Source organism: Chenopodium quinoa, unplaced genomic scaffold (assembly GCF_001683475.1).
Source record: "Chenopodium quinoa cultivar QQ74 unplaced genomic scaffold, ASM168347v1, whole genome shotgun sequence".
NCBI lineage: Eukaryota > Viridiplantae > Streptophyta > Magnoliopsida > Caryophyllales > Amaranthaceae > Chenopodium > Chenopodium quinoa.
Genome location: NW_018743863.1, coordinates 189,898 through 203,257, shown reverse-complemented (window position 1 = coordinate 203,257; position 13,360 = coordinate 189,898).

The following is a 13,360-nucleotide window of genomic DNA, read 5'->3' as shown; positions in this document are numbered from 1 at the left end:
CCTCAAGTTTTTAGCGTCTTGTGGTAAAGAGAACAAACACTTAAACCTTGGAATAATGGGAAGATACCACAACACCTTAGCAGGCGGTCCCTTCGTACCAGCATTGCAACTCATGCGCTTGTAGCGCGACTTCTTACATCGTGGACACTCCTCCAATTTTTCATATTCATTTCGATAAAGAATACAATCATTAGGACATGCATGTATCTTCTTATACTCCAAACCAAATGGACACATGAGCTTCTTTGCGTAATAGTAAGACTTAGGAATTTCATTCCCGTCGGGCAACATCTCACTTAACGCGGTCAACAAAGAAGTAAAACTACTGTCCGTCCACCCATGCTTCGACTTAATGTTAAAAAGTGTTAGTACGGCTGATAGTTTGGAGTATTTTTTGCACCCAAGATACAAAGGATTTTTAGAAGCCTCCGATAATGATTCAAACACGTCACCTTCAGAACCACGCATCATCTCATCCACCCCTTCATCCTCGAACTGATCTACATGATCATCCTCAAATCCATCCTCAGCACCATGATCAACAATATGTTCATCATTATTCTTGTACTCCTCATCCACACAAATGTCATTGCTTCTATCATCATGCACATCATTCCCAATAACATCCCCACTATACTCTCCTTCTTCACCGTGCCAAATCCACACATGGTATTTAAGCCTAAACCCACGACAAACTACATGATCTCTAATGATATTAACACTATTGACCACAACGACAATAGAGGCAATCGAAACCCATTCTGCGCTGATAAGATGAAGCCCTCTCGCAAAACTCTTGAACCCCATTAAAGAATTCCAATGTATCACGTCTACCATATATCCAGCCACGATCCTTCTCCATTAAGTAAATTGTCTCTAAACATGGAAACATATAACGAATCATGTATAATTGCTACCATCTATTATATATGTAAATCAAATTCAAACACACAACATGCATATAACATTCATATAGATACAAAAATGCATATATGCTTCCAAAGGGCCCTTATCACTCCAACCTAACCCATCCTTGAACGTTTACTCTCACTAGTGAATGTATGTCGACTTTCTAATTTTAAGGAAAATCCGGCAACATTTCCCCCCAGTTCTCCAAGTACACGACGTAGGTAATTACTTACCCACATATGTACCCAGAGAACATGGTGATCGAGGAAATGGTAAGCCAAGATGTTCCTTAAAATCGAAAAAAAGGACATACATTCACCGCCTAAGTGAGAGTAAACGTTCAAGAACAGTCCCAACCGGGGACTATTCAAGACTTTCTCCTAATGAGAAAGCCTTGAACGGGTATCTAGGCATATGATGATACATGCAATCAATTAAAAAACAATGGATTAATCACACATCATGATAGAAGTTACACTAAAATTATATCATACATCATCTCCACAAAAGTGTGCAAACAAGAACTTATATATAGCACATAAAGTTATATATATACCTGAGTACCTATAAAGTCTCAACAGTCTCAAATAGAAGGTCAAATGCAAGGGTCAATGCTTCACCCAAAAATTTCTCTGAATCTTTTTCAATATAGCCTATATAGAACACAAATAGAAAACCAGATTAAGGGAAAAGATAAAATGATATTAGTGAGCAAGAACAAGGACAGTCGGAGTAAGATACCAGGATGCTTTCCGCCCACTCTCCAAACTGATGATCTTACCCTAGAAGCCCTTGACACCCATTTCTTAGCCTGAAACCCATATATAGTGAGAAGCAACTCATAAAGAAAAGTATATTCAAGGGAAGTTAAATGAAGGAAGAAAAATGTTCAACAATCAAACACATAAGTTAGAGAAATTATAATCAATCCAAAATCAATTATGTAACCTATAAAAAAAATGTTCCTTTATTTTTCCAATTACTATATGATTATACAGAGATAACCGTTAGGGATTTGAGGGATGTCAAATCCTCAAAAAATTGGCACCGGCCTCGAAAATATGCCTCTTTTGCTTGCTACTCTTATGCGTAAGAATTCAACAACAGATCCTTGTATTATAAACTCTCTGCCGACCTATTTAGTGTGTGCTTTGGCTATTCCTCTCATATGCTTTACTCAATTATCTAATGCTTACTTATCTCATTTGATACGCTTTTTAGTAGAATTTGATGAGCTACTAATATAAATGAACTACTATTATTAGCTTCCTCTCAACTTTGTTCTCTAAAATAAAAAAATACTAAATTATCCTATAAACAAAAGAAAATTCTCAACTTTATTAGTGATGATAAATAAAGTTCTCATAACAATTTAGAATTATAGATAAATGCAGCTTGCACTAAATAGAATTCTCAACTTATAAACAGCAACAATAACAACTACAAAGGACTTACATTTGTGGAGGGGTAGCCTTGTGCGTTTAATGGAGGGGGAGCCTTGCGCGTTTAATGGAGTAGTTAAGTAGCAATTGACAAACCCTAGCAATTACAAGAAACTTACAAATATTAAACTAAAGACCAATTCCTCATAAAACCCAACAATGGTTTTAATGCAATACATGGAGAAGCTAAGTGAATGGAGGAGCGTTATTACTTACCTAGGTCAAAGCTGCTTCAATAATGCATGGAGGGAGGCAGATGAGAAGAACTGAGTGCGTGCGTGCGTGAGGAGGCAGAACAAAGCCCAGACAGGCAGCGTGCGTGAGGAGGCAGAAGCTTCAATGGAGGAAGGGTTTGGGAATAGGGAATGCAGAAAATTGAATTGAATTGAATGAAAGATGTGAGTAAGGTCGCTTAGCTTAACTGCTTCAATGGAAAGGAGAAAGCTCGCACAACCTTTCAATAGAGATGGAGGGAGAAGAGAATAGGGCGAAAATTTCTAGGAATTTTTGAAGCCAAAATGAGGAATGAAGAAAGTGCTGTTAAATTGAACCAAGTTGAAGCAGAAAACCCAGCAAAACCCGCGTTTTATTTTTTTAAATGGCACCGGCTTGAACCGGTGCTAACTACCTTAATTGCCACCGGTTTAAGGAGAACCGGTGCCAACTCCTTCCCCATCCTTTTTTTTTAATTTTACAAGTTGCCACCGGTTTGAACCGGTGCTAATTGCATGCTTGGCACCGGTTTAGGTTAGAACTGGTGCCAACTCTAAATTTTTTTGGTCCCGCCCGTTTTATTTGGCACCGGTTTTTAAGAACCGGTGCTATAGGGGGTGCCTATTTAATTTTTTCTATTAGTGTATGGCCCCATAGTCCTAAGAAAACTAATCTTGAAATGCTCCCACTTGAACCTTCATGGATCTTCATCCACCTTGCTCCTTTGGGCCTTCACTTCATGGGCTTTTGGACTAAACTATTTAAATAACTAATGTATTTACTTTAATTTAATGGTACTTAATGGTACGCGGATCGTATTTAGATTACAAAAATACATCATGATGCGCAGATCGTATTTAGAATCTATGGGCCATACTAGTCTATATATAGCAGAATAATATCATATATTATAAAAAGTGTCATTTAATAAATCACTCAACATGTTTTCCTAAACTAAAATATCGAATATTCTTAATTAAGGCAACGCAATTCTTAAACATAATTTATAAATTCATAATTAGATAATATCATATATTATTCATTACCATCTATAAAATATCATATATTTTAAATTTGGTATGAGATAGAATCAAATCTTATTTTAATATGGAAAGATAAATCATATTTATTTTCCATGATTATCCTAACTAACTTAGGAGATTCTATCCTAATTACTAGCCAATCAAAAATTTTAAAAACAAGTATATCCTAAACTAATTATGGAATAGTCTCATTATTTAAATAAATTATTATCCTTTCGGAATATTGATCAAAATATCTCAACAAATCCTATCCAAAATTAACAACTTTAGTTATGGATAATTACCAAATTAAATACTTTGAAAATTTGATTTTATCCCATAATTAAAATCTAATTTTATTTTAAAATATTTTAAAACAAAATTTTTAAAACGTCGCAAGTAGTGACGCAGCACAGCAGCAGTTGTAGCCACAGCAGCAGCGTGCAACCCTTACACAGCTGCTGCCCAGCTACCCCAGACTGCCTGCCCTCCCTTCCCCTCCCTCTTGGACCGGCCCAGTCGCCGCCCCCAAATTAACCTCAAAATTATATTTTTTTATTTTTAATTTAATTAAAACAACACCTGTTTAAATTAAATTAAACTAGTCAAAATAATTAAAATTAAATCCCAACTCAACTTAAAACTAGGACTCATCATGAATTTAATCCTAAATTAATTTAAGACTTAAAATAATTAATTAATCATGTAAAATTCATAATTTAAACATCAAATCAATGCTATTAAAATCATGAAACATATTTAAATCGAAATCGAACAAAATAAGCACATAAAATCATATTTTTAAGGCTTATTAGGTTCGAAATTTTCGAGATAATTAGGGTTAGGGTTCGAAATTTTTGAATGCAATTAGGCAAAACATTCGGTCCTCTCCTTGATGAATTTGAGCAAATTAAATCATATTTAATCAATTTCAAAAGTTAAATCATATTTAATATAATAATTGAACCATAATTAAATTAATTCTCCCTCTTACTTGATTATAAAATTATGAACATGGACTTCAAATAATCGTATTATTATAATCAAGCGTGTTCATGCAAAAGGCTAGCTGATACCACTATAGGGATTTAGGTACTCTAAGAGGAATTTCATGAATCATATTCATATGCACCTAAAACAAGATCGCATGCATAACACACAAGAGTCACATAATTATACCTTTGAAGCGTGAATTCCACGTAGCAAGTTGATTGACAATTAGGGAGAGAATAGAGCCCCAAGCGTTGCTTCTCTACTTAGTCCACGGGATTCAAATGAGCCTTCCACCAATACTATATTGGTTGGATGGAGGGAAAACACCACGATCACCACCTTTGCGGACAACTAGAGCCACCACCACCACCGTACACCAAGCCGGGGCAAGAGAGAGAAATTGTCGTGAGAGAGAGGGAGTTTGAGAGGGGTTGGTCTTGTGTTTGCTAACTCGGGTTTTCGATTAACAATAAAAATGTCTTAGGAAAAACCTAGGCACCTAGTCTATTTATAATCATATAATAATTAGACTAGGAGCAAAGCCCAAAACCCTCCATGCTCCTCCATGTGGCCGGCCACTTAGAGGGAGAAGGCTCATCATGGGTCTCTTCCTCCTATACTCAATCTAAGCCCTTTGTGTGACCTTATAGGATTCGTTCAGTTGGGCTTTAGAATATTTTACTAGTGCAAAGATCGTTAGTACCTCTAGCTATGATATAACGACAACCTAAAAGAACGAACTTAATTATCTTAATAATTTAATCCATTTATATATCTAGTAATTGCATTAGAAGAAGACATAAATCCTTCAGTACCAACTTTCATCTCTAGATTTTTGGACACTCAGGATGGTCGTCTTAGAGATAAGATCCACATGGGAGGCATGATTACACTTATTGCCTTCCATTTGAAAAATGGAGCATACAAAGATGTTATCTCCATACTGAAAGGAATGGTGTCCTTCCAACAAGTTTATTATTCCGATAGAGGGTTTGGAATTATTAGAAAGCTAATTCTTCAGTGAGCTCAAGTGATCAGAATGCCTAGGTGGAGGCCGCTTTCGATTAGTAATATTAATGCATAATTAATATTACGGCTTAATCTTGACTAAATCCTTTGGGTCGCACCCCTATCGAATAACCGATCCGAGACGACAAATCAATCTAAAGAATTAGATGAGTCATTAGATTATTACGAACAAAGACGTCGGATGTCGAGCTTAGAGCGTCGAAACCGAGCGTTGTAAATCGAGTCAAATTTAGAATTTGACGAGATGTAGATTCAACAAGCGACAAGTTCGAGCTAGGATGTAGCCTTGCATTGGCCTAGCCACGCGAATGCCAGGCTAGCCTAAGCTACCATGCACATCGCAAAGCATGCCGCAAGCCTAGCATGCATTGCGTGCTAGGCCAAGCATGCTAGCATGGCTGGTGTTGTTGGCCGCAAGCATGCTAGAAGCTAGCACATGCTAGCGTGCTAGTGTGCTAGGCCATGCACCAAGCCGCAAGCATTGCACGCACCTAGCATGAGCATCGCAGCATGCTGAGCATCGCACAGCGCAGCATCGCAAGTCATGCGTGCGTGTGTGTGGTTGTACGTGCTTGCTAGGTAAGCAGAGCCAGCCATTGCAGCATATTATGCGTGCGTGCCAGCTCTTCGCAGCCTCGCACCAAGCAGCAGCATAGCATAGCAGCGCCTAGCAATAGCAACAGCAGCATCGCATGCGTGCTGGCTGCGCATGTGCTGCGTGCTAGCTGGCTGCGCGTATGATGCGTGCTGGCTGGCTGGGCTGCCCAGCCTTGGTGCTAAACGCCAGCTGGCAGCCTTAGCAGCCAAGGCAGGCTGCGAGCCAGCTATGTGGCATGGTCATCCAGTCAAGAGGAGGGGACCAAGGAGTTGGTGTGTGGCTTGGGGAGCAAGGTGATTTGGTCCCCCCCCCCCTTTGGTGGTCCTCACCTACTCTCTCCCTCCATGTGATACTTAGAGCTTGTTCATTGCCTTACATTTTTATTTTGTTTTTTATTAGAATAAAATAGAGGAAAATGAAAATCTCCCACATTGATGGGAGAAGGGAGATCAAGGCTCCCTTCCCTATATATACCCAAGTTTTGGGTTTGGGAAACATCACTTGAGTTTAACTCAAAAAGGCATCTCCTTGAAAAGTGAGAAAACCTTTAAGTTTGTAATACTCTAGTTTTATTTGGTCAAGTCCTGACTAACCTTCGGGATTAAGACCGCTCGGGTCGGGTCGAGGGTGCGAGCCGTAGGAGACCGTCGCACTTGTGTGGCTCAAGCTTTGAAGTAAGAGCTCGTGAATCGAGCGAAGCACATGTCAAGGGTAAGAATGTCTTTTCCCTTTCTCTCTCTTATGTTTTTAATTATGTGATTGGATGTTTAGTTGCTTTAATTAGTGAGCGGGTCTTGGGCGGGTTTCTCTTTTGCGTAGCGTTGGACGTTACGAAACCCAACAGCGGTATCGGAGCCGCGCTCATTTTAATTATTGTAACTAATAATTAATTGAGGTGATTTAAAATGGATTTAAATTCTGGTTTTTCTTTCTAATTAGATTCAAAGCTAGTTTAGATTAGTTTTAATCTCGTATTTTACTAATTTTGGCTGACGAACCCAGATTTCGACTCAAAAATAGTGATTTGGGTGGAATCGATGTTCTAAATCGTTTTTGATTCTTTTAAGGGTTGTCCTGAAGCCAAAATCCACCCAGAAACATATTTTTCGAGGAGTTTTTCGTTTTTGACGAAAAATTTTAAATCTTTAAACCATGATTAATTATGGCATGTTAAAGGTAGATTAAATGTATAGTTGCATCACTAATCTACTACAATAATAAACCTTATTAATCATGTTTATGAAATCATAATTGGTGCTTAATTTGGTGAGTTCATTTTTCACAGAAACTTGAAATTTTCACATTTTTGCTAATAAATTGCTTCAAGTGTGAATGTTTATGGTGAATTTGTAATTTTGAAGTCCCTAATATGTTAAAGATCCAATCTTTAATTGTTTATTTGGTTGGAATTTTGATTGCTAAATTCCATGTTGAAGTAATTCTTGGATTTAATCATTTTGAGTTGATTAAAGTCTTAAAAGTTCAAAACTTGTGATTGAAATTTAATTAGTCTTCATTTGGAAGATGTAATTTTTCAATTATACACAAGTTAATGTTGGAAATTTTTTCATTAGATGAATGGGTTTATTTTTATCACTTCTTTAATTTTGTCAAATCTTATTTTTAATTCATGTATGGTTAAATTAATTATGAGTATAGTCCTTCAATTTTGTAGCACCAAGATAAACCTAAATTGATTTAAAGAATGGTTCTTGAATAATTTAGGCTTGCGCAATATTAAACTTGAATTTAATTAAGTTGGAATTGTTTTATTTTCATTTTGCTCTAAATTGGTTCTAAAATAAATTTAGAATTAATTTTTATCACATAAATTGGGAATTAAAATCCCGAGGCAAGTTCACGCAAATCGAGGCAATATCGCCCAAGACACGCCCTTATGCTAGGTGCGTGATGGGCTGCCTTGCCTCGTAGATGCGCTTGTGCATGGTGTGTGTGAAAGAGTGTGTTGCACATTTGGTGCTATGGGCTGTGCGAGAATGATGCGTGTGCTATGTGAAGTTGCCCGCAAGTGCTGCTGGGCAGCGGCGAGCCCCAGCAAGCCCAACACACGCTGCCACCACCAGCATGCACGCAAGCATGCGTAGCTTGCTCTGATGCGTGTGGTGCCAGCACGCGTGGTGTGCTCTGCTAGGCAGGCATGCCAGCGCGCACAGCCACGGCACCTAGGGGCAGCAAGGCAGCCATGGTGGGCGGCCCAGCACCCTAGGCAAGCAAGGCACGGCCTTAGTGCATAGCAAGCCTAGCCCCGTGGCTTTGATGCTAGGCACTTGGGGCATGATGAGGGCTATTGTTTTGCGTTATTGGGGCCGTTTTAACTATTTTATTTTATTATTATAACGAGGCTAGGCCTCGATTCTTGTGGCACTTGCAAAAATATTTTGACAAAATTTGAGTTAACCGACTTAATTAATTGGATTAATTAAGTTGGATGTGGAATTTAGTGAAAGCTTCGTTAATTACTTGAATTAATTGCGTCTTAATCATATAAAATGGCTAATAACTTTGACTAGTTTTAATTATCGCATTAATTGGATTAACCACCTAATTTAGTTACTAGTTTGCGCGTGTTATGCATTGTTACTTGTTTATCGTTGTAAAATGCATGGGTCATTCACATATAGTTAATGGATGAATGGAATGTATATTGTTTCACAGGTTTTGTGAAAATGGCAACTAGTGGGGCCCGACTAGGATAGTAAATACGGGCTGCGATCCGTTATGTATTTTTGTAAATCTAAATACAGTTTACGTACCGTTGCGTATTTTTGTACCTTAATATTTAGATTATTCCTAGTCGTAGTAGCTAGTAGTTGCATAGGTTGGCGGAGATGTCTCGAAGACGGCGCTTCTAAGAAGACAAGCCAAGAAGTTGAATCGAAGACCCTTGAAGATTTGAAGACTCAAGGTGTCATGCTAGTTGCCAAATGCACCCTATACTTATGATTTATATATATTGTGTTTATATATGCTTGAATTGTATGATAGATGCATGTTTAGGATTTCAAATGTTGCGATGATTAATTAAGTTCACTTAAATAAACCAACATAGAAACCCTAGGTCCCTATAATATTGAGCCAAATTTTTCATTCCAAGAACGACACTTACCGAACTAATGCGCGTGGTAATGGGCAACGCCAAAGCGAGGCATCACCGCTTCCCTAGGAACGTAATGTATACTAGGTATACAAGTCGTCTTGGTTAAGCTTAAAGATATCAGTAAGGAGTCCTTATATGTCGTGGCAATGGAGATAAAATGTCAAGGAAGCATTAGATGTGACATTTTATCGAACCAAGAGTAGCTTGGAGCTATTAGCAATTGGATTTCTTACCATAAAATATTAAGTGTTAAGACAAGCCAAAGCATGCTTAATCACTTTTTGATTTTTGGGATCTTAGAATCATTTTATTCTCGCCTAAAAGGGACTAATGTTAATGCGTGGATAAAATTCTCAATAAGATTGAAATTTACATGAACGCTTTAAATTTCAAACTTCTTAGATTATGAATGGTTTTTCATTTCAAATTCTTTCAATTGTATAAATATGTCTGCAAGTAACTCAATCAACAACAACTATATGTGCCCGGAACTCCCCGACAAGTTGGCTTTTAGCCTTAACTTGGTCAACTTCAAGGAATGGGAAGAGGAACTCAGTAAAGCTCTTTGGAATTGTTCCTTGGAGTACACTCTTGATACTCCTATTCCAAGCTTCTTCTCTAAGGGAATCATAAGTGATGAGGCTCATGATAAATGGTCTTACGATTGCAAGAAAGTCTCACGACTAATGGCTAATTCCATCCCGGAAGATTGGAAGGAAAGGCTCTCCTTCTATCTTCCGGACATGTTCCTCAAAGCACTTGAGGACGTTGTCAATGTGAGAGTCACTAAGAGTGACAATGGAAACTATGATGGACTCTCGTGTTTGATGTGACTAGGTCACTCTCAAACATGAAGATAAAGCCACCGAAAGTGGGTTGTCTTGCTAAGGAGAGGCGCCGGCTTTGGTCAAGGGTCTACAATACCAAATTGAGACCTGGTATGCCCCTCCGACCTCATGTGCTTGGTATGACTAGGCTCTTCAAGCACATGGAGCTTCTTGAAATTTCATTGGAGGATGAGATGGCGGGTCATATCTTGCTTTCTTCACTCCACTCGGGCTATGATGCACTTAGAGTGCATATAGCTGCGAGAGAAGAGACACGCTCTTTAAGAGAGGTGATGCAATTGCTTCAGCGAGCCACCTCCTATGGAGCAACCAAAAGGCCCTTGAGAGCAAGGAAGAGGGAGTTCAAGAACAAGGAGAAGATGCGATGCTTCTATTGTGGTGGGCAAGGCCACTACAAGAGGGAATGCAAGCTCTTCCGAAAGGTTGATGAGGAGAGGAATGTTGCATCTGCCTCAAGTATCTTCATTAACACTTGTGTATAAACCTATTCATAGGTATTTGATACCATGTATAACTCACTTTATGTTTCCTTTTCAGGAACCGGGTGAGAGGGCTTCACAAGTGGATGTGCAACTACGAGCGGACGACAAAGGTGGTCTTTCGATCGTGCTTGTAGGCACATTTTTTTGTCTATGGCTTGTAATTAACTAATATTAGTTTCTCATGCTTTTGAACATACTTTTGATCTATGGTGTTGGACACCGGGTTACTTTGATCACAAGACGAAAACAATGGATGTTTTTTGAAATGTCTTGATTATATGTTCTATAAAAATGCATGATTTACGTATGATTAGACAAATGAATGATACCGCCAAAAGAGCTAAGACCATCGAGTTGAATCAAACCTACTTGTGGCATTATCGTCTTAGCCACATTAACATCAAACGCATCAAGAAACTTCTTCATAAGGGTATTCTTGACTCATTCGACTTGGAGTCGTTTGAAAATTGCGAAGGATGTCTGTTAGGCAAGATGATAAAGCAGCCATTCTCCAAGTTTGGAGAAAGGGCTAGTGACTTATTAGGTCTAATACATACGGATGTATGTGGACAAATGAGTTCACCTACAAGGAATGGTTGTCGATATTTCATTACCTTCACGGACGACTATAGTAGATATGGCTATATCTACCTTATGTTGAACAAATCTAAATCTTTTGAGAAATTCAAAGAGTTTTGGAGTAGTTAAAAATCAGCTTGGAAAGAAAATCAAATCACTTTGATCGGATCGAGGTGGCGAGTATTTGAGCCACGAATTCGACGATCACTTGAAAGAAAATGGTATTCTTTCAGAATTGACACCTCCCGGAACTCCACAATGGAATGGAGTGTTTGAATGGAGGAATCGAACCTTTTTAGACATGGTCTGATCAATGAAGAGTCTTAGTGAAATTCTTATCTCTTTCTAGGGACACGCACTTCTAGCTGCGGCACTAACACTGAACCATGCTCCGTCAAAAGCTGTCGAAAAGACTCCATATGAATTATGGACGAAGAAACCTCCACGGTTGTCTTTTCTTAAGATTTGGGGTTGCGAAGCATATGTCAAGAGATTAATTTCTGACAAACTTCACCCAAAATCTGACAAGTGTTTCTTTGTGGGCTACCCAAAAGAAACCAAGGGGTATTACTTCTACAACAAATCCGAGAACAAAGTGGTTGTTGCTCGTGATGGTGTCTTTTTGGAGAAGGAACACTTTTCCAAAATGACAAGTGGGAGGAAAATCGAACTCGACGAAGTTCAAGTGGACGAGCATCAAAGGCAACCTGAAAAAACTGACAATTAAAGGGCTTTAGAAGCAGCTAATGACATTGGTCAGAGTCAAACCGACAATGCAAATGCTCAACCTATTACCCTGCGTAGGTCGCAACGACCAAGATCTCAACCAGACATATACCTTAGTATTGTCTTAACCGAAGATCAAGACATCCTAGTTATGGATGGAGATGAGGATAGAAACAAGCTATGACGAGCCCCAACTATGCAAAATGGCAAGAAGCCATGAAATCCGAGATGGACTCCATGTCTGAAAATCAAGTCTGGGACTTGGTTGATTTGCCTGAAGGTTAAAAACCTACTGGTTGCAAATGAATTTCAAGTTGAAAACAGACAAATATGGAAATGTAACTATATATAAAGCTAGACTGGTGGCAAAAGGTTAGAGGCAAATTCACGGCGTTGATTATGATGAAACCTTTTCACCAGTCGCAATGCTTAAGTCCGTCTAGATTATCCTAGCGATTGCTGCATATTATGATTATGAACTTGACAAATGGATGTCAAAACCGCCTTCCTTAATGGGATTTTGGAAGAAACTATGTATATAACACAGCCGGAAGGTTTTGTTAATCCAAGCAATGCTGGGAAGGTATGCAAGCTTAAGAAGTCCATTTATGGACTAAAGCAGGCAAACAGAAGTTGAATCTGCGATTCGATGAAGCCATTAGTAAGTTTGGATTCATCAAGAATTCAGATGAGTCTTGAGTTTACAAGAAGGTCAGTGGGAGTGACATCGCATTCCTAGTTTTATATGTCGATGACATATTACTCATTGAAAATAGCACTAAACTGTTAGAGTCTGTAAAGGGCTGGCTTGGTAAGTGCTTTTCAATGAAGGACTTGGGAGAAGCACACTACATATTGGGCATCAAGATCTATAGGGATAGATTTAAAAGGATGATTGTATTTAGCCAAAGTACTTATATTGATAAGGTACTGGCACGATTCAACATGGAAGGGGCCAAGAGAGGGCACCTACCTATGTCACATGGCATAACTCTCAGCAAGAAACAGTGTCCACAGACACTTGATGAGCGAGAGAGGATGAGTCAGATTCCATATGCTTCGCTTATTAGATCGATCATGTATGCCATGATATGTACTAGGCTGGATGTATCGTATGCCTTGAGTACGAGCCGATACCAAACAAACCCCGGAGAGGCGCATTGGACTGCGGCCAAGAATATTCTAAAGTATCTGAAAAGGAACAAGGATAAGTTTCTGGTCTATGGTGGCTGTAATGATTTGGTTGTTGAAGGTTATACTGACATGAGCTTCCAAACTGACAGAGATGACTCCAACTCGCAGTTAGGGTACATATTCTGCCTAAATGGAGGAGCGTTTAGTTGGAAGAGAGTTAAGCAATGCACCACTGTAGATTTTACAACTGAAGCCGAATACTTGGCA